This window comes from Hevea brasiliensis, chromosome 5 (assembly GCF_030052815.1).
Source record: "Hevea brasiliensis isolate MT/VB/25A 57/8 chromosome 5, ASM3005281v1, whole genome shotgun sequence".
Classification (NCBI taxonomy): domain Eukaryota; kingdom Viridiplantae; phylum Streptophyta; class Magnoliopsida; order Malpighiales; family Euphorbiaceae; genus Hevea; species Hevea brasiliensis.
Genome location: NC_079497.1, coordinates 17,426,894 through 17,449,990, shown reverse-complemented (window position 1 = coordinate 17,449,990; position 23,097 = coordinate 17,426,894).

Below are 23,097 nucleotides of genomic sequence, written 5' to 3'. Positions count from 1 at the left end.
GCACAAGGCTAAATCTCAACACAATGTCAGAATGGCTAAAAGCCATAAAATCACAAAATGGCATAATGCCATGTGTAGCACTGCTAACTGAGCCCAATTGGTATGCCAACCTATCCAAACCAATCTTGCTAGGTGTACTAGGGCATGTTACACTTTTAAACTTTACAATTCTTGAAATTTAAGTTTAGGTGTTACTATTCATTTCATTAGTCAACTAAAATGTTGACTTTTGCATAGACAATAGGTACATTGATTTTAATACTCCCAACATGCCACATTTTGCATTCTAAAATTGTTGGTATTGGTTGCTAATACCATTTCTAAGCTTAGTGTTAGTTGTTCAAAATTTTCAGATTTCAAGCCTTGTGTTTACTGTTCCACTGGTCATTTTTACAGTAGGAAGTTGGCAAAATTGTCTTCATGAAAGTTATTTCTTATTTTGTCTAGTTACATTTCCTTTTTTTAATCACTCCATTTGGAGTTTTGTAGCTCAAGTAATGGCCTAAACACCATAACTGGCCAGATTGGATAAAATCCAAAATTCTGGTCAAAACTGGTTCTGCCAGATTTGGTAACCTAAGTTTGGTTGGCAATTTGACTAGGTTATGGTCAGAATTTGGATTGTGTTCTTCAAGAAAGTTTTAGGTCTGTGTCTCAGCTTTCTTTTGGTAAAATTTCAGGTCAATTGGACCTTTCTACACTGAGTTATGACCAAATGAATAAGCACTGCTCATTTGGTCTTTTTGCCTAGGTAGAATGCAAGTCACCCGGATTTGGACAATTGTTAGGTTAACTTAGTTTGGTTTTCTGAGCAGAGTTTCTTCACCAAAGTTGTGCCATTATGTGTCTAGTTTCATGTCCAATTGGTCTTGCACCAATTGAACCTCTACAACTCCATTTATAGCTGTCCAAACCTGCTGGACTCATGCTCAGTCCTGCAGGTCAGCCAAGGCAGCTCACCCATACACAAATGCCAAGCCTCAAATCACTTCATTTCCTCATCATACACATTCAAATGGTCACTAATTGACCATTACAAGGTTAATGAACCATCAAATGAGCAAACCCTAAATTGTTCAAGTGTCCAATTTTTTTTCATGTTCATACATGCGCAAATCTTGCATTTCACCTACTTAACTTTGTTCAATCACCCACCCACTATCAAAGGCTGCTCATAACTATTTTGCTATTAAGCAAAATCATCAAACCCTAACTAACCCTAGCTGCTGAAATTTGTATGGGGCACATACTCACATTTTTGTGTTATTTTCTTATAATTCCTACACCATTCATGCCATTGAACATGAATTAAAGCAAAAGGAACAAAAATTGGATATTAACCTTGAATGGAGCAGAATTTCAAGCTACCCAAACTTCTTTTTTTCTTCCTCTTTTGGCTGCCTAGAGGTTGTTCAAGTTGCTAGGTTAATTTTTTGTGAAACTAGGTTAAGGTTTCAAGTGAAATTTGGTGAGCTAATGAAGCTTTGGAGTGTTTTTAATGGAGGTTTGGGTGGGAGGAGAGGGAAACGACTATTTGGAGAAGGAGATGGCTGCTGACTTTGATTTCATTTTTTTTTTGTATTCTTTTCCCTTTTTATTAGTTAATTTAAATGTTTGTTAAATGTGATTGATGGAATTTGCTAATGACATCATAATGATGTCATAAATGGGCCTTTTATCTCATTTCCTATTCTTTTCTTCTCTACTTATTTTTAATTTAATTTTTAGCAATATTTATTGACATTTTGTGTCATACTAATTATTTACTTAACTATACAAGTCGGCCAAAAATCACCTCTGAAGGCGAAATGACCAAAATGCCCTCCGTTTGGCTTAACAGACCAAAATTATTTGTACCGATTGAAAAATTTTTCTAAGCATTTTCTTGGCATTCTAATGCCATAGGAACCTCAATGACCCTTCTCTAGAGTCCAAAAAATTATTTTATGAATTTTCTCCTGGGCCTAGAGCTCCTAGTTGCGAGAACCATAACTTCCCACTAGGTTATCCATTGCTAGGGCACTGGCTCATTTAACTTGGTTGTAGTTTATTTCTAAAAATTTTTTTTCTAAATTTTTCTTGTTAATATTTGAGTTAATTATGGTTCCTCACTTTAGTTTAAATATTTTTTCAAACGTTCTAGCTGTTCGGACCGACACCGGTCATCGGAACAGTAGAATGTACGGAGTTGCTACAGGGAGGGTGTTACAACTCTTCCCTTCTAATAAAAATTTCGTCCTCGAAATTTACCTGATGCAAACAGTTGAGGGAACTATTGCCTCATCATCTCTTCACTTTCCCAAGTTGCCTCCTCGGTGTTGTGGTGCCTCCAAAGCACTTTCACCAGTGGAATCTGCTTATTCCTCAACTCTTTCACTTCCCAAGCCATGATCCTTATGGGTTCTTCTTCATATGTCAAATCCGGTTGTACTTCAATTTCTTCCATGGAGATGACATGTGACGGATCTGAACGATATCTTCTTAGCATAGGTACGTGAATCACTTTATGAATTTTGTCCAGCTCTGGTGGTAAAGCTAGCCTGTAGGCCACTGGACCCACACGTTCAATGACTTCACATGGGCCAATGAACCTAGGGCTTAACTTACATTTTCTTCCAAACCTCAGTACCTTCTTCCATGGTGACACCTTGAGGAACACTTTGTCACCAACCGCATATTCTATTTCTTTTCTCTTCAGGTCGGCATAAGATTTTTGTATGTCTGAGGCAACCTTCAGATTGGCTTTTATTAGTTTTACCTTCTCCTCAGTCTGTTTCACCAGGTCTGGCCCTACCAATTTATCTTCGCCCAATTCAGTCCAGCACAGAAGTTCTACATTTCCTCCCATACAGCGCTTCATACGGGGCCATTTGAATGCTAGCTTGGTAGCTATTGTTGTATGCAAATTCTGCCAGTGGGAGGTATCTATACCAACTTCCTTCAAATTCAATGACACAACTCCTCAGCATATCCTCAAGGACCTGACATATATTTTACGTTATTATTATCATTTCAGTTCAATATTTGTATTAGCTCAATTGGTTTCAATTATTTACCTGGATTACTCTTTCTGATTGCCCATCCGTCTGAGGATGGAAAGCTATGCTAAAGTAGAGTTGTGTACCCAAGGACTCATGCAACTTCTTCCAAAATCTCGATGTAAGCCTTGGGTCTCGATCAGATATGATAGAAAGTGGAATTCCATGCAGTCTAACTATCTCACTGATATACAATTCTGCTAACTTCTCCAATGAGTAGTTAGTCCTTACTGGCAGAAAGTGTGCTGACTTCGTCAATCTATCTACTATCACCCATACTGCATCATGCTTCTTCTGGGTGAGAGGTAAACCACTTACAAAATCCATAGTGACCCGATCCCATTTCCATTCAGGTATGCGTATAGGGTGTAGCAAACCCGATGGAACTTGATGTTCTGCCTTGACTTGCTGACATGTTAAGCATTTAGTCACATAGTCAGCTATGTCCTTCTTCATACCAGGCCACCAATACTGAAGTTTCAGATCATGATACATTTTTATACTTCCTGGGTGCATAGCATAAATACTGGTGTGTGCCTCTTTCAGAATACTGGCTTTCAATTCCCCATCATCTGGTACACATACTCGTCCTTTGTAGTACAGACACCCATCTGCTTTCATCTCATAGTCAGTTGCTTTCCCTTCTAAGATTTTACTCACAGTAGTCATTAATTTCTTATCTACCTTTTTCCCATCTAAAATCTACTGTAGCAGATTTGGCCTCACTTGCAACTCAGCCAAAATAGCTCCATCTCGAGCCAAGGATAGACGGGCATTCAATGATCTCAAAGCTGTGATGGATTTTCTGCTCAAAGCATCGGCAACTACATTTGCCTTCCCAGGATGGTAGTCAATCACACAATCATAGTCCTTCAGGAACTCAATCCATCGCCTCTGTCTAAGGTTGAGCTCCTTCTGGGTTGGTAAGTATTTCAGACTTTTGTGGTCTGTGTAAATGTAGCACTTTTCACCATACAAGTAGTGCCTCCATATCTTCAATGCGAAGATAATTGCTGCAAGTTCTAGATCATGGGTAGGGTAATTCTGTTCATGTGGCCTTAGCTGCCTGGATGCATAAGCGACCACCTTCCCCTCTTGCATCAATACACACCCTAACCCATTATGAGAGGCATCACTGTAGACCACAAAGTCCTTTCTTGACACTGGCTGTGTTAACACTGGTGCCTCTGTCAACATAGTCTCCAACTTCTCAAAACTGGTCTGACACTTGTCATTCTACTCAAATCTGACATTCTTGTGTAACAACTTTGTGACACCCCTTACCCATCTACAGTTAGGGGTGTGCAGTTTTCGGTTTAAACCGAAAAATCGAAACAAACTGATTAATTCGGTTCAATCAGTTCGGTTTTAAAATTTAATCGGTTCGGTTCGATTTATAATTTTGATAATTTTGGTTAATCGGTTCGGTTCGGTTATTTTCATAAAAAAATCAAAAAAACCGAACCGAACCGAAATTATTAATATATATAGGAAATAAAAAAAAATCGAATCAAACTGAATCGAACCGAATCGAACCGAAATCAAAGAAAACCGAACCGAACCTTAAGTTTTTTTAGTTTTGATTTCTAATTTTTTCTGTTTTTATGTTTTTATTATTTAGATTTAATGTTAAAAAAATGAAATTTTATAAATTTCGGTTTGATCGGTTTAAAACCGAACCGAACCGATATTTATCGGTTCGATTCGGTTCGATTTTCTCTTATCAATCGGTTCGGTTCGGTTTTAAAAATTTTTTATTTTCGATTTTCGGTTTTATCAGCTCGGTTCAGTTCGGAACCGAACCGACCGATTGCACACCCCTATCTACAGTATATCTGAGTAAGATATGTCACACAGTGTACCAGAACACTCTATTTTTTCTCAATCATTTTTATTCTTCCTTAATTTATTTTTATCATAGTTTTGAATATAATTTGTGAAATATAATTCATTTAAGTCATTTATTGAATTTATAATTTATTTGAGGTTCCGAAAATTTTATAGAAAATTCGGCAGAGTACCAACTAAAAATGGAGAAAACAGTTCTTCGGAACCTGTGAAAAACACTTCCAATAATCATTTTCAATCATTCTCAAATCCCAATAATCATCAAAATCTCAATATTTTTCAACAACATTTCTATTTCTCAATCATTCATTTCTCATGGTATTCATATATAAGCAATAAATAAATACTCAATTTTTCATTCATAAACACAATTTCCACTATTTACATTAACATCAAAATACATTACATAAGTCTCAATTACACAAGAGAAAATAAAAGTTAGTTACAAAATACCAAAATGAAACCTAGTGTCCTACTAATGCACTGAAGATGGTGAGGTGACACGGACACTATGCAGAGCTGCAGAAGGTCTCAACCAGTCTGTGGTCTACTGGGCTCTCGGTCAGTATCTCCAGAACCTACGCGTGGCAAAAGCAACGCGCTAAGTAATAATGCTTAGTGGTGCCAATAATAAAATCAAAAGAAATAACAGGAAGTAAAATATACAGTGCATGTTTTGATGTCTTATGCAGACAAATTTTTTTTGTTATTATTGGTAATCTTATTTATTATGTACTTGTTCTATTCATTATTTCATTAAATTTGTTCACTTTCAATTTTGGGTGCCCAAGTAACCTATACTAGATGACTGGACTGGATAAACGAGTAAACTGGCACTAGGTATCTAGTACCTCAGGCCATCACACCATCGGTCTGTTAGTAGTATGCCCTAGAGCATATCATTTAGTATATATCTTGTACATATTTTTATTAATAAAAGGCATTTTCACTTTTCCGTTTACATAATATATTTATGTGTAATAGAAAAGGTCCATTGATATTTTGTTAGAAATATTATTCTTAAGTTGTTAAGAATATGAGTGACAATATTTCTAGCACGAAGTATCATAAATAGGTTCACAATCGAGGATACTTCATAATAAGGACATGACTTATCCAGAAAGATTGTATTCATGTTTGTTCCCAAGTTATTTATATGAGATATAAATAAGATGGAATGGTGAGTCTCATGCCATATAACAAACATGATAGGCACTTATAAATGATAAGTAGGCCGAACCAGTGACACTTATGACAAGCACATGGAATTTACTCTTGTCAATGTTTTGTTATAAATCATATCAGTGCATATAATCTTTAGACCTGAGATAGCACAGTTATCTTGTATATAGGTAGTTTGAGTTTGATACTGCTTTCATACTTGTACTGTGTATGGGTATATGGGCATGCGTTGGCTCCTACTAGTTATATATGGAGGTAGGTGTTGATCAAGATGGAATCTGTTCCTCTAAGTAAATAGAGATAAATCTTGATGTTTCAAGTTCCTGGCCAGGACAGATAGATTTATTCAGAAAAGAGTTTCTGATGAGAAAATCTTTTAATCAAGAACTGGAATTAAAAGAGAACATAATATTCATAGCAAATGGAGTTTGACATAAATCATGACTCCAGCTTGAGTTGGGATTTTGTAACAGAGAGATTCTAGTGCATGGTAACATATGATTATAGGTTCATTTAAGGTAAACCTTATTACTAATTGGGTGCCCATGGCATGCTATGCTAGGTGTTAACCATGGTCTATGAGGTTCATAAAATGATTTAGAGAAATCATTTATGGTAAGAAAGAGTTCTGATGATATTAAGAGTTGATATCATGTCTCATTGCCAATTAGTGATGAGCCTAGTAAGTCACACACATACACAAGTTATCACCTATTTAAATATGATTTAATTAATTAATTAAAGAGTTTAATTGATTAATTAAATAGGTTTGGTTTACAATTAAATTGCAAAGTCCCTAGCATGACTTGAAACCAAATCTAGATTATTGGATGTGTAGTATAAATTAAATTTATATTTAAAGTGTTTAAATATGAATTTAATTAATGAGAAATTAATTAATAGAGATTAATTAATTAATTTATATTTGATATAAATTAATTAGAAGAAGAAAAATAATTATTTTGGGTTAAGAACTCAAAATTAAGACACAGGGGCATTTTGGTCATTTTGCAGTGTGACACGTGGCACCATGAGATGGTGACACATGGGATTACACATAAGCTTGCCAAATGTTTTTTTATCATGTAAGATGATTAAAATCAAGATTAAATATAGGTTTGACACTTGGCACAATGTGATTGGGTCACTTAAACCTAGAGCTAATCAAAGGGTGACATGTGGCAAGGGTTTAATGTGTTAACCTAGCTATTTAAATGTGGTTATGAAAAGAAAAATAACTAGCAGCCACTCCTCTCCTTTGTCACGCCACTTTGAAGCTTTTTATCTATTCTTCTTCATCTCTCATCAATTCAAAGATATTAGCCATCAATCTCTTGAATTAAGAACACTAGAAATTGTTTCTAGTGTCCTGTTTACATCTCTAATCTCTTAAAAGGCAGAACTTGAATTTCTAATTAATAGAAAAAGCTTTAGAAGCTGTTCAAGGGCTTTCATGGGTGTTCTTGGTGTGGAAAAGCTAGAGGGACAACATCTGGTGTCCTGAAGACGAATCTCAAAGGCGCAGACACGCTGCAGTGCATCAAGAGGTTAGTGTAATCGTTTTTTATTTAATCTAGGGTTCTAAAATTAATCTGATTAATTTTAAAATCTTAAATGGCAAATACAGATCCAAAACATATTAAAAGAGTTTTAATATGTTGTTTATCATTGAAATCAAATAGATAAAAATAAATCTTGCATGATGCATGTGACCCTAGGTGAAAATTTTGAATTCAATGGTATAAACTTGTGTTTTTCACGCTTCCGTTCCTTCACGGTCACATATGCATCACCCGGTGTGCAATAAAACAGCTAATAAGCTGTAATAACAATAGGCACAAGGCCAAATATCAACACAATGTCAGAATGGCTAAAAGCCATGAAATCACAGAATGGCATAATGCCATGTGCAGTACTGCTAACTGAACCCTATTGGCATGCCAAGCTATCCAAACCAATCTTGTTAGGTATACTAGGGCATTTCACACTTTTAAGTTTCACAATTTTTGGAATTTAAGTTTCAACCAATACTAACAAATTTTGAATGCAAAATGTGGTATATTGATGATATTAAAACCAATATACCTATTGCTTATGCAAAAGTTAACATTTTGGAATTTAAGTTTTAGTGTTACTATTCCATTGATTGGTCAACAAAAATGTTGACTTTTGCATAAGCAATAGGTACATTGGTTTTAATATCATCAACATACCACATTTTGCATTCAAAATTTGCTGGTATAAGCTTAATGTTAGTTGTGCAGAATTTTCACTTTTTATGCCTTGTCTTTACTGTTCCATTAGTAAATTTTTTAGTGGGATTTTGGCAAACTGATCAACATGAAAGTTGTTCCTTATTTTGTCTAGTTGCATTTCCTTTTTTGAATCACTCCATTTGGAGTTTTGTAACTCAAGTTATGGTCCAAAAACCACAATTGGCCGGATTGAAACTCTATCCAGAGTTTCTGGACTGACCATATCTACAGTGCAATGAATAGTGACTTCAACTCACCTTTTGAATATGTTCTGCTCATAATTTGGGTTAGGTTTCTTCATGAAAGTTGTTGGTCTATATCTCAGCTTGTTGCTAGTAAAATTTCAGGTTAATTGGACCTTTCTACACTGATTTATGGCCAAATGACCAAACACTGTTTATTTGGTCATTTTGCCCAGGCAGACTGCAGGTCACCTGAATTAGGGCAAGCTTTTAGTCTACTTGGTTTAGTTTTATGGGCATGGTTTCTTCACCAAAGTTGTGCCATTATGTGTCTAGTTTCATGTCCAATTGGCTTTGCACCAATTGAACCTCTACAATTCAAGTTATGGCTGCCCAAACCTGCTGGACTCATACTCAGTCCTACAGGTCAGCCAAGGCAGCCCACCTAAACTCAAATCCAACATCCTTACTCACTTCAATTCCTTCTCACACACATTCAAATAGTCACTAATTGACCATTACAAGGTTAATAAACCATTACATGAGCAAACCCTATTATTGTTAATTGTCCACATTTTCCATGTTCATACATGCCTAAACTTTGTATTTCACTTACACAATTAGGTTCAATTACTCATTTAATACCAAGGGCAGCCCATGAACCACTTTAATTCAAGCAAACTCATCAACCCTAATCAACCCTAAGCTGCCAAAATTATAGGAAATAAATACACATAATTTTTATTTTGTTTTTCTTATATTTTTTACTTATCTCATGGCATTAAGCATGAATTAAGTAAAAATAGTAAGAGTTTGGACACTAACCTTGTGAGCAGAATTTTTCCACTCAAAATTTCTTCACTTTCTTTGGCTTTCTTGGCAGCCAAACACCTTCCCAAGTGGTAAGGATAATTTTTAATGAAGAGAACTTAAGGTTTAGTGGTGAGAATTCAAGGTTTGGAAGAGAGAAAATGAAAGGAATTTTAATGGAGGAAGAAATAGTTCACGGCTGAAAATGAAAAGAAGAAGAAAGCTGGGTTTTTCTTTCATTTTCTGCCCATTTTATTGATTTTAAATGGGTTAAGGACATGTGTTACAATATGATTGGTCATTGGGGTTTTAATGACATCATAATGATGTCAAAATTCTCATTTATTTCATTTTCTTTTCTTTTTTTTTCTACTCATTTTCAATTCAATTTTTAGCAATATTTGTTCATATTTTATGTTATAATAATTATTTACTTAAAAGGACAAGTCGGCCAAAAATCATCTCTGAAGACGAAATGACCAAAATGCCCTCCGTTTGGCTTAACAGACCAAAATTGTCTATACCGATTGAAAAATTTTCCTAAGCATTTTCTTGGCATTCTAATGCCATAGGAACCTCAATGACCCTTCTCTAGAATCCTAAAAATTATTTTATGAATTTTTCATTGGGTCTAGGGCTCCTAGTTACGAGAACCGCAACTTCCCACTGGGTTAGCCATCGCTAAGGCACCGGCTCATTTAACTTAGTTATATTTTATTTCTAAAATTTTTCCTAAATTTTTCTTATTAATGTTTGAGTTGATTATGGTTCTTCACTTTAGTTTAAATATTTTTCTGGATGTTCTAGCTATCCGGACCGACACTGGTCATCGGAACAATATAATGTATGGAGTTGCTACAGGGAGGGTGTTACAAACTTGGTCATTGGAACAGCTATTAAGGAAAATCCCTTCACAAATCTTCTGTAATACCCAGCTAGCCCCAAAAAACTTCTAACCTCAGTTGTATTCCTAGGAGGCTTCCATTCCATCACTGCTTCTATCTTCTTAGGATCCACTCTAATCCCATCAGCTGACATTATGTGTCCAAAGAATGCAATCTCATTCAACCAGAAGTCACACTTGGACAACTTAGCATACAGCTTCTTTTCTCTCAAAGTTTGCAGAACAATCCTCAAATGCTCATCATGTTCTTCCCTAGTCTTGGAATACACCAAAATATTATCAATAAAGACCACCACGAACCGATCTAGGTATGGATGGAAGATACAGTTCATAAGGTCCATGAATGCCGCTGGTGCATTTGTTAGGCCAAAGGGCATTACCAGGAACTCATAATGCCCATACCGGATCCTGAATGCAGTCTTTGGCACATCTGCATCCTTCACCCTCAACTAATGATACCCTGATCTGAGATCAATCTTAGAAAATACTTCTGCTCCCTTCAACTGATCAAACAGATCATCAATTCTAGGTAACAGATATTTATTCTTCACAGTCACTTTATTCAACTGCTGGTAATCGATGCACAACCTCAAAGTCCCATCCTTCTTTTTCACAAACAGCACTGGAGCTCCCCATGGTGACACACTGGGGCGTATGAACCCCTTATCCAGTAACTCTTGTAACTGGATTTTCAGTTCTTTCAATTCTGTGGGTGCCATCCTATAAGGAGCAATAGAGATTGGCGCTGTACCCGACAGTATCTCAATAGCAAATTCAACTTCCCTTTCTGGTGGCAAGCCAGGTAATTTTTTAGGGAACACATTTGGGAAGTCTCTTACTGTGGGTATGTCACACAGATCTGACTTAGCCTGCCTAATATCCACCACATGTGCAAGGTAGGCTTCACAGCCTTTTCTCATCAGTTTTCTTGCAACTGTGGCTGAGATGACATTGGACAAGAAATCTGCCCTTTCCCCCACAACTGTGATCTCATTACCCTCAAGAGTTTTCAAAGAAATTCTCTTCAATTTATAATCAACCATTGCTTGATGACGTGATAACCAATCCATTCCCAAAATCACGTCAAACTCATGGAAAGGCAACTCAATCAAGTCTGTCAAGAATTCATACCCCTGAATCCTTAACGGGCAACCCTTGTATACTTTGTTCACCACTACACTGTGGCCCAATGGATTAGTGACCAGAATGTCTTGGTCACTCTCCCCTACTAATATCCCCCTTTCTACAGGTAGGTTAATGCAGATGTATGAATGAGTGGATCCTGGATCCACCAATGCATGCACAAATGTATTGTAGAGGGAGAACGTACCCCTGATGATGTCTGGGGCATCTTGCTCCTCCTGAGCTCTCATGGCATAAGCTCTGGCAGGTGGTCTGCCCTCAGGCCTTTCTGCTGGCTTAGATGTAGGCCTCTGTGATAGCCCTACTGCCTCAGATTTGCCAGATTTCCTACCCCTTTGTGGTGCAAGAGCAGGTTTGTCTACATGTGTTGGAGCAGCTGTAGTAGTTCTACGTGGACAGTTCCTCAACTGATGATCTGTCGACCCACACCTTAAGCAGGCACCAGTCACTCTCCAACACTCCCCCTTATGCCACTTCAGACAATGTAGACATGCAGAAAATGTTGGGGCTGGTCCCCTGAACCTCGTCCTTGGAGAGCTGCCTACTGATGGTGTAGACTGACCTCTCCTAGGGGTGAATTGTGGCCTGGGCCCTTGGGTTTGACCCTGACTTTGTGGTTGACCTGAACTCAGTGCAGGTAGACCCTTAAACTTCTTTCCATGTGCAGGAGATGAGCTAGACTGACCCGAGCCCCTCTTCTGCTGTCTCTCTCTTCTGATTTGCTCACTTATTCTCATTTTCTCCACTTTTAATGCAGCTTCCACTAACTTAGTGAAGTCTGTAATTCCCAAGGCAGTGATCATGATCTTTATGTTGTCATTTAATCCCTCTTCAAATCTCTTACACCTTTCGGCTTCATTAGGGACTATCTTCCTTCCATAGCGGCTTAGTTTGACAAATTCCTTTTCATACTCGGCCACTGTCAGCTGTCTCTGCCTCAAGTTAATAAACTCACTTTTTCTCTCTTCCAGGTATACACTACCCACATATTTTTTCTTGAATTCTGAGAGGAAGAAGTCCCAAGTTATTACTTTTGGCTGTACTTCATTAGACACCATATCCCACCATTCATATGCATCATCTTGCAACAGAGATATAACAGCTTCTAGATTTTGCTCTGGAGTGCAGTGGAATTGTTTTAAAACCCTTCCTGTTCTGTTCAACTAATTTTCGGCTGTAACAGAATCATCTTCTCTCTTGCCAAAGAAATCCATTGCTCCAAATTTTCTCAGTCTCTCCAGGTATGATTTCTGCTGTAGAGGTAGTGGTGGTGGTGGCATTACCCCAGCCATTTGTCTGAAGAATTCGGCCATTTGCTGGAACATGGCCTATGGAGGCTGAGCAGGCTCTGCTGGAGCTGGTGGAGCAGGTTCTCCTCTACCCCCAGTCTCAGTTGCTGCAGGTGGAGCATGACTCTCCACTTCCTCCTCACCTGCCCTTTGTGATGTAGGGTCCATATCCTATTCAAAATAACAAAGATAAACAAATATGCATTAGTGTCACCTCGACTCTTACAAATGCAATGCATGGTATGGACTCAATCTAGGCCCAGAAATGCCTAAACCGTGCTCCGATGCCACTAACTGTGCCACCCCTTACCCGTCTACAGTGTAGCCGAGCAATATATGCCACACAGTGTACCGGAACACCCTATTTTAATTAAATCATTTTTATTCTTCCTAATTTATTTTTTTTTCATAGTTATGCAGCACAATTTATGAAATATAATTCATTTCAGTCATTTATTGAAATCATAAATTTATTTGAGGTTCCGCAAATTTTATAGAAAATCCGGCAAAGTACCGACTAAAAATGGAGAAAACAGTTCTTCGGAACCTGTGAAAAATACTTCCAATATTTTCAATCAATCCCAAACTCCATTTCATTAACAAAATCTCAATATTTTTTTCAACAACATTTCCATTTCTCAATCATTCATCTCACATGATAAACATGTAAAAGTCATAAATAAATATTCACTTTTTCATTCATAAACACAATTTCCACTATTTACAATTGTAGAAAGAGATGATTCTCATTGATTTCAATTAATCTGTACATGGGTATATATATACAATTGATTCCTATAATTGTGTTCTACTAATTAGGAAGAAATCCTAAATAAGAAATCCTAAATAGAAATCTGAGAATCTGAGAATATCTGAGAGAAATAATATAGTGATTGACTTTCCATAACATAGTGATTGACTTTCCATAACACTTCCCCTCAAGTTGGAGCATAGATGTTAATCATGCCCAACTTGTTACAAATGTAGTCAATCCTAGCTCCATTCAGAGCTTTTGTGAAAATATCTCCTAACTGCTCTCCAGTTTTGATGTGTCCTGTTGAGATGATCTGTTGTTGAATCTTTTCACGAATAAAGTGACAATCAATCTCAATATGTTTGGTCCGCTCATGAAACACCAGATTAGAAGCAATATGAAGAGCAGCTTGATTATCACACCACAATTTCGTAGGCAGGGAGGTCTTAAAACCTGTCTCATCTAGTAATTGAAGTATCCACATTACCTCACATACTGATTGTGCCATGGCTCTGTATTCGGATTCAGCACTAGATCAAGAAACTACACTCTGCTTCTTGCTTCTCCAAGATACCAAATTTCCTCTAATAAAAATGCAATATCCAGTAGCTGACCTTCTGTCAACCTTAGATCCCGCTCAGTCGGCATCTAAAAAACATTCAACATTCAAATGCCCATGATTACCATATAGCAAACCTCTTCCTGGGGCGCCCTTCAAATAACACAAGATTTGTTCTAAGGCTTTCCAATGAGTAATAGTTGGGGAAGACATAAACTGACTTACCACACTAACGGCATAAGCAATGTCAGGACGAGTGGCTGTAAGGTAGTTCAATTTTCCTACTAATCTCTTGTATCTCTCTGGATCTTCAAACAACTCACTATCCCCTGCTAACAGTTGTAAAGTTGGAGTCATTTTTGCACTACAAGGCTTAGCACCTAATTTTCCTGTCTCTGTCAATAGATCGAGGACATATTTTTTTTGAGACAAGAAAATACCCTTCTTACTTCTCATAACTTCGATACCCAAGAAATACTTTAACAATCCCAAGTCTTTGGTCTGAAACTGAGTTTGGTGGAAGGTTTTAAGAGATGAAATATCTGCAGAGTCACTCCCAGCGATGACAATGTCATCTACATAGACTACCAAGAAAATTAGACTAGCCTCAGATTGCTTATAAAATACTGAGTGATCACACTTACTCTTTTGCATACCAAATTCCTGTACTGCTTCACTGAATCTCCCAAACCATGCCTTAGGACTTTGTTTCAAGCCATAAAGAGACTTCCGAAGCCTACAAACTTTACCCAACTCCCTCTGAGCAACAAACCCAGGTGGTTGCTTCATATACACCTCCTCCTGAAGATCACCATGAAGGAAAGCATTCTTGATATCCAATTGATGCAGGGGCCAATCATATGTAGCTGTTAAAGAGATAAACAAGCGAATAGAAGTAAGTTTAGCTAGAGGAGAAAAAGTATCAGAGTAATCAACCCCATATGTCTGAGCATATTTTAACCTAGCCACAGAACCATCAGGATTTACCTTTACTGTAAATACCCATTTGCAACCAATAGCTTTCTTACCAGTGGGCAAAGGCAATAGTTCCCATGTACCATTAGCATCTAAAGCCTCCATTTCCTCTTTCATAGCATCACACCAGCCAGGATGAGACAGTGCCTCATCAACAGTATTAGGGATAGGAACAGAGTCTAAAGAAGTAACAAAACACTAAGAACAAAAAGACAATTGATTATAAGAAACAAAAGAAGAGATTGGGTAAGTACATGAACGTTTACCTTTACGAAGAGCAAAGGGTAAGTCTAGATCAGAATCATGGTCAGTATGAGGTACAGGATCTCCCAACGAAGTAGCTGGTGGAGGATCTGAGTCAGGAATCTCCAATCTCCTGGAATAAACATGAACAACGGGAGGTCGAGTAGGTCTAGAGACAGAAGGAACAGGCTGTGGGAGAGGACTAGACATTGGTTGGATAGTATATATTAAGAGATCATCCTCCTCCCCCTGACTCTCATACACAGATGATGGAGGAAAAAATGGAGTGGACTCAAAAAATGTGACATCTGCAGAAACAAGATAATGATTAAGAGTAGGAGAGAAACAACGGTATCCTTTTTGGAGCCGGGAGTACCCAAGGAAGACACATTTGAGAGATTTTGGATCCAATTTAGTAACCTGTGGATGAATATCACACACAAAACATGTACAATAAAAAATATGGGGTTCAATAGGGAACAAAGATTTTATAGGAAACAAAGTAGTATAAGGAATATCCCCATTAAGGACAGAAGACGGCATACGATTGATCAAAAAACATGCCATGAAAACTGCATCCGCCCAAAAGTGTTTAGGTACTTTCATCTGAAAAAGAAGAGCACAAGTTACTTTAAGAAGATGACGATTTTTTCTTTTGGCCACGCCATTTTGGGATGGGGTATCCGCACAGGAAGACTGATGAAGAATGCCATTTTGTGTCATATAAGACTGAAATTGTGCTGAAAAGTATTCTTTGGCATTGTCACTTCTTAATATGCACACAGAAATATTAAATTGAGTTTTGATTTCATTACAAAAGGCACAAAAGATAGAAAACAACTAAGAACGATTCTTCATTAAATATAACCAGGTGACACGAGAGTAATTATCAATAAAAGTAACAAAATAACGAAATCCGGTTTTAGATGTAACAGAACAAGGAGCCCAAGCATCAGAATGAACTAACTCAAAAGGGGATGAAGCCTGTTTATTAACTCTAGACACAAAAGGCAAACGATGATGTTTTACAAACTGACACGACTCACATTCTAGTACTGATAAAGACTGAAATTGAGGACACAGCTTCTTCATGGTAGACAAAGAAGGATGACCCAATCTACAATGAGCTTCAAGAGATGTTAAGGTACTGGAGCAAACAAGCGACCACGGTACATGATTTTCTAGAATGTAGAGACCACCTGACTCACGTCCTCTACCAATAATCTGCTTCGTCGTAAGATCCTGAAACAAACATTGGTCAGGAAAAAAGGAAACAGAACAATTTAAGGTACGAGTAAGTTTACTAACAGAAAGTAGATTAAAAGAGAATTTTGGTAGACACAAAATAGAAGACAAAGAAATTGACGAAGTCGGGTTTGCAGTTCCAGAACCCATGACACAAGAAGTAGAACCATCAGCTAAAGTAACAGTAGAGGAAGTGAGATTAGACTAAAAAGCAGATAGAAGACTAGAATTACCTGTCATGTGATCTGTCACACCAGAATCAATAAACCATTTGGATGAAGAAGACACAAGGCATGTAGTGAATTTACTTGACTCAACGATCACAGTGACGGGGGAATTGGTAAGCTTTAGAGATGCCTGATACTGGGAAAATTGTGCAAAATCCTCTGCAGATACCAAAATAGTTTTCTCAGAGGAAGATACTGTAGAATTCTCTGCTGCCATATTTGCCATCTATGATCGCTAATTTTTCCTCTGAAGTTGCGGAAAATTATATTTTGTATGGCCAGCTCATGACAATAATAACAAATGACTCCTCTTGAGTCCTGATTAGAACAAGCCTCTCCATTACGATTATACATTTGCTGTAATTCCTCCTCTACTTCCTCTTCTATTACCCTGTTGTCCATTTGAATTACGGCTAATAAGAGCACTACTGGCAGGCTGTGAAGATTGAGTACTCTCTGTACGAAGGACCCGTGTAAACGTTTCATGCAAAGAGGAAATCTCATAACTGGAGAGAATATGAGATTTAGCAGTCTCATACTCTGAAGGAAGGCCTGCAAGAAAAGTCATAATGACCGATTGCTCCGTTGGGCTCTTTGAACTTTCACACCAGGACTAAAAGGCAACAATACATTAAGTTCCTCATATACCCATTTAAAATCCATAAAATAAGCCGTGAGAGACTTATCCTCTTTCTCAGTACGGTAGAATGCCTTACAAACATCATAAATACGGGAGATATTCTCTTTACCAGAATACAGAAAATCTAAGTAATCCATCAATTTCTTAACAAATTCACAGTGATTAATTAAACTAATTACCTCACTATGAATCGAGTTCCGAAGCTGCAAAAACAACCGAGCATCCTCCCTTAGCCAAGTTTGTCGTATATCATCAGTGGGTGGATCTTTAGTAAGGTGATCATCCTTATCAATGCTACGCAAATAGACCCTAACAGTCTTACTCCACTCCAGGTAATTCGAACTATTAAGTTTGTGTTCCGTGATCTTAGTCATCACCGGAATCACATCAGAAATAACATTCTTATTGTCTGCCATTTGTTAAGACAAAGAAAACTAACCGAAACACTAATCCAAGGTGCTTATAACAGCAAAATAATCCAAAATCACAAATCAAGCAAATACCGAAATAGAATCTGAGAGCCAAACCTCAGAAGTCCTTTAATGGTATACTGGATCAGGCAACAGCACACAGTGGTGGAATGAGGGGGTTGAGGCGACGCCGGCGATGTTGATCGGGGTTGAAACGGCCGATCGGCGGCCAAGGTCTCTCCTGAGCTGGGTAGTGAGAACAAATAGTCACCCTAGATTGATGACCTGCTCTAATACCATGTAGAAAGAGATGATTCTCATTGATTTCAATTAATCTGTACATGGGTATATATATATAATTGATTCCTATAATTGTGTTCTACTAATTAGGAAGAAATCCTAAATAAGAAATCCTAAATAGGAATACAGAATACAGAATATACAGAGAAATAATATAGTGATTGACTTTCCATAACATAGTGATTGACTTTCCATAACAACATTAATATCAAAATACATTACATAAGTTTCAATTACATATGAGAAAATAAAAGTTAATTACAAAATACCCAAAATGAAACCTAGTGTCCTACCAATGCACTGACGTTGGTGAGGTGACACGGACACTATGCAGAGCTGCAGAAGGTCTCACCCAGTCTGTGGTCTACTGGGCTCTCGGTCGGTCTCTCCAGAACCTACGCGTGGCAAAAGTAACGCGCTAAGCAATAATGCTTAGTGGTGCCAATAATAATATAAAAAGAAATAACATAAAATAAAAATGCAGTGAATGTATTGATGTCTCATTTCAAACAAATTTTCGATGAGTATTTGTAGTCTTACTTATTTTGTACTTGTTATATTTATTATTTCATTAAATTTATCCACTTTCATTTTTGGTTGCCCAAGTAACCTATACTGGACGACTGGACTAGATAAACGGGTAAACTGGCACTGGGTATCAAGCACCTCAGACTATCACACCATCGGTCACATATGTGTCTCCCGGTGTGCAACAGAACAGTTAATAAGCTATAATAACATTACGCACAAGGCCAAATCTCAACACAATGTCAGAATGGCTAAAAGCCATAAAATCACAGAATGGCATAATGGCATGTGCAGTACTGCTAACTGAACCCAATTGGCATGCCAACCTATCCAAATTAATCTTGCTAGGTGTACTAGGGCATGTTACACTTTTAAACTTTACAATTCTTGAAATTTAAGTTTAGGTGTTACTATTCATTTCATTAGTCAACTAAAATATTGACTTTTGCATAGACAATAGGCACATTGGTTTTAATACTCCCAACATACCACATTTTGCATTCTAAAATTGTTGGTATTGGTTGCCAATACCATTTCTAAGCTTAGTGTTAGTTGTTCAAAATTTTCAAATTTCAAGCCTTGTGTTTACTGTTCCATTTGTCATTTTTACAGTATGAATTTGGCAAAATTGTCTTCATGAAAGTTATTCCTTATTTTGTCTAGTTACATTTCCTTTTTTGAATCACTCCATTTGGAGTTTTGTAGCTCAAGTTATGGCCTAAACACCATAACTAGCCGGATTGGACAAAATCCAAAATTCTGGGCAAAACTGGTTCTGCCAGATTTGGTAACCTAAGTTTGGTTGGCAATTTGACTAGGTTATGGTCAGAATTTGGATTTATGTTCCTCATGAAAGTTTTAGGTCTATGTCTCAACTTTCTTCTGGTAAAATTTCAGGTCAATTGGACCTTTCTACACTGAGTTATGACCAAATGAATAAGCACTGTTCATTTAGTCATTTTGCCCAGGCAGAATGCAAGTCACCCGAATTATGACAATTTTTAGGTTAACTTAGTTTGGTTTTCTGGGCAAGGTTTCTTCACCAAAGTTGTGCCATTATGTCTCTAGTTTCATGTCCAATTGGTCTTGTACCAATTGAACCTCTACAACTCCATTTATAGCTGTCCAAACGTGTTGGACTCATGCTCAGTCCTGCAGGTCAGCCAAGGCAGCTCACCCATACACAAATGCCAAGCCTTAACTCACTTCATTTCCTCATCATACACATTCAAATGGTCACTAATTGACCATTACAAGGTTAATGAACCATCACATGAGCAAATCCTAAAATTGTTCAAGTGTCCAATTTTTTTTCATGTTCATACATGCACAAATCTTGCATTTCACCTACTTAACTATGTTCAATCACCCATCCACTATCAAAGGCTGCTCATAACTATTTTACTATCAAGAAAAATCATCAAACTCTAACTAACCCTAGCTGCCGAAATTTGTAAGGTGCACATACTCACATTTTTGTGTTATTTTCTTATAATTCCTACACCATTCATGCCATTGAACACGAATTAAAGCAAATGGAACAAAAATTGGACACTAACCTTGAATGGAGCAGAATTTCAAGCTACCCAAACTTCTTTTTTTCTTCCTCTTTTGGCTGCTTAGAGGTTGTTCAAGTTGCTAGGTTAATTTTTTGTGAAGCTAGGTTAGGGTTTCAAGTGAAATTTGGTGAGCTAATGAAGCTTTGGAGTGTTTTTAATGGAGGTTTGGGTGGGAGGAGAGGGAAACGACTGTTTGGAGAAGGAGATGGCTGCTGACTTTGATTTCATTTTTTTGTTGTATTCTTTTCTCTTTTTATTAGTTAATTTGAATGTTTGTTAAATGTGATTGGTGGAATTTGCTAATGACATCATAATGATGTCATAAATGGGCCTTTTATCTCATTTCCTATTCTTTCCTTCTCTATTTATTTTCAATTTAATTTTTAGCAATATTTATTGACATTTTGTGTCATAATAATTATTTACTTAACTGGACAAGTCGGCCAAAAATCACCTCTGAAGGCGAAATGACCAAAATGCCCTCCGCTTGGCTTAACAGACCAAAATTGTCTGTACCGATTGAAAAAATTTTTTAAGCATTTTCTTGGCATTCTAATGCCATAGGAACCTCAATGACCCTTTTGTAGAGTCCCAAAAATTATTTTATGAATTTTCTCCCCAGCCTAGAGCTCCTAGTTGCGAGAACCGCAACTTCCCACTAGGTTACCCATCGCTATCGCTAGGGCACTGGCTCATTTAACTTGATTGTATTTTATTTCTAAAATTTTTTTTCTAAATTTTTCTTGTTAATATTTGAGTTAATTATAGTTCCTCACTTTAGTTTAAATATTTTTCCAGACGTTCTAGCTGTTCGGACCGACACCGATCACCGGAACAGTAGAATGTACGGAATTGTTACAGGGAGGGTGTTACATTCTGTGTTTTAGTCAAAATACCAAATTTGTATTTCTAGGTCTTAAAAAAATTTTGGCTTTGGTTTCATTTCATTTGCAGTGTTGTAGACCAAGTTATAGCATTTTTTCCAAAACTGGTTAGGCTGGTCAATGTCCAAAATTTTCTGATCAGTTTGATTTTGGCAGTTTTATTAGACTAAATTTGGTTAACAATTTGATTAGGTTAGGTTCAGAACTGGGCTCTGATTTCCTCATAGGAAATGTTCTCCTATGTTTAAGCTTTCTAATGGTTCAAAAATCAGGTCATTCTGACATTCTTAGAGTGAGTTACGGCCATTTGAACATTTACTGTTCATATGGTCATTTCCTGGATTTCATAATTTTGCTTCCGGATTCTAGCCCCAATTCCAACCTCTTCTAGCCATTTCTAGGTCAAGTATCCTATATGAAAATTGTAGTATTATGTCTTAGGTTTATTTTGCAATTGGTTTCACCTCAATTGAATTTACCTAGCTCAAGTTATAAGCAAATCATGCTACTGGACTCAAGCTGTCCAGATTCTGTCTCAATACACAACATTGCTCCCTTTCAATTGTTTGGTCATCTCATCATCACATATCAACAATTGTGTGCCAAATTGACTAAATTTGAGCATAATTACATCAATTAGATCATAACAATTAAAATCCCCAATTTCAGCAAACCTTAAATCAACTTGCATAAACTTTAAATTCCAAAAGAATTTCTAGCACTAACCTTGTCTTCAAGCTCTCCTTAGCCTAAATCAACCTTCCATTCAACCAAATCTTCACTCCCCCTTTTGGGACCCTCTTAGCTGAAATTTCCTCTTGCTCTAACTTTAAAATTCTTGTGGTTTCTTAGAAGCTTTCTTCAATTTAGGCTTTAGTTTAGGGTTAGCTAGGGATTTTCTAAGGAAATTTTGGTTAAACTTAGGGTTTTCAAGCTTTGGGTAAGTGTGTCAGTGGAGGAAATTTGAGAGAGAAGAGAGAGAGAGCAAGGTGCTGACCAAATGAAGAAGACAATTCTGAATTTTGATCTCAATTATTAATTTATGTATTAATTAAATCTTAAATGGCAAATTTGTAAATAAATAGAATGGCAATTTTGTAATTATTTTGAAGTTTATGATCATTAAAATTTTGACTTTTCAATAATTTTATTTAATTTTCATAATCTCAATTAATTAAATTAATTTAGCTTCATTAAATTAATAACTCCCAAGTTTTTTTTATCAATATTGGACCTTTAAATTTAATTGACCAAGTTTGGTTCTTACCGGGTTTATGTTTATTTTTTCCGTAATACTCGATAACTTCTTATATTCTTTTGCTTTGTGCTTATTTCTTAATAATTTCTTAGCATTCTATTGCTATGTAAGGCTCAATAACTCTTCACTGGAGTCCCAAAAATTAGTTCACAGAATTTCCCAAGGGTCTAGGGTTGTTAGCTGTCTTCACAGCTGCTTCCTGTTAGGTTACCCATCGTCGTAGCTCCAGCTCATTTAACTTCTTTGTATCTCATTTCTTAAATTTTTCTTATTATTATTTGGGTTATTTATGACTCTCACTCTAATTTAAATATAGTTCCAGACATTCTGGCTGTCCGGACAAATATTGGTTACCGGAACAGTAAAATGTACGGACTATCTAAAGTGAAGATGTTACCCTTATATTCTTAACAACTTAAGAATAGAATTTCTAATAAAATATAAATGGACCTTTTCAATTACATATAAACAAATTATGTAAATAGATAAGTGTAATTGCCTTTTATTAATAAAATTATATACAAGATACATACAAAATGATATGCTCTAAGGCATACTCCTAACACTCACTCCTAATTTATTTATATAAATTTCAAATTATCTATACAATTATTCTCTACGCTCTTTAATTCTCAATACTTTCTCAATTTCTCTCAAATTTTTTAAATAATTATTTTTCACACTTTTTTTTCATTCCCAATACTCTCTCAATTTTTCTACTTTATTATTTTATAAGCTCACTGAAATTTTCAATATTATCTCAATTACTCTATTATTATTACATATATTCAATAAAATTTCTAATACCATTTCTTTTATTTTTTTTTTTCTCTTTTGTGCTTTTTTTAATTATCAAATTTTATC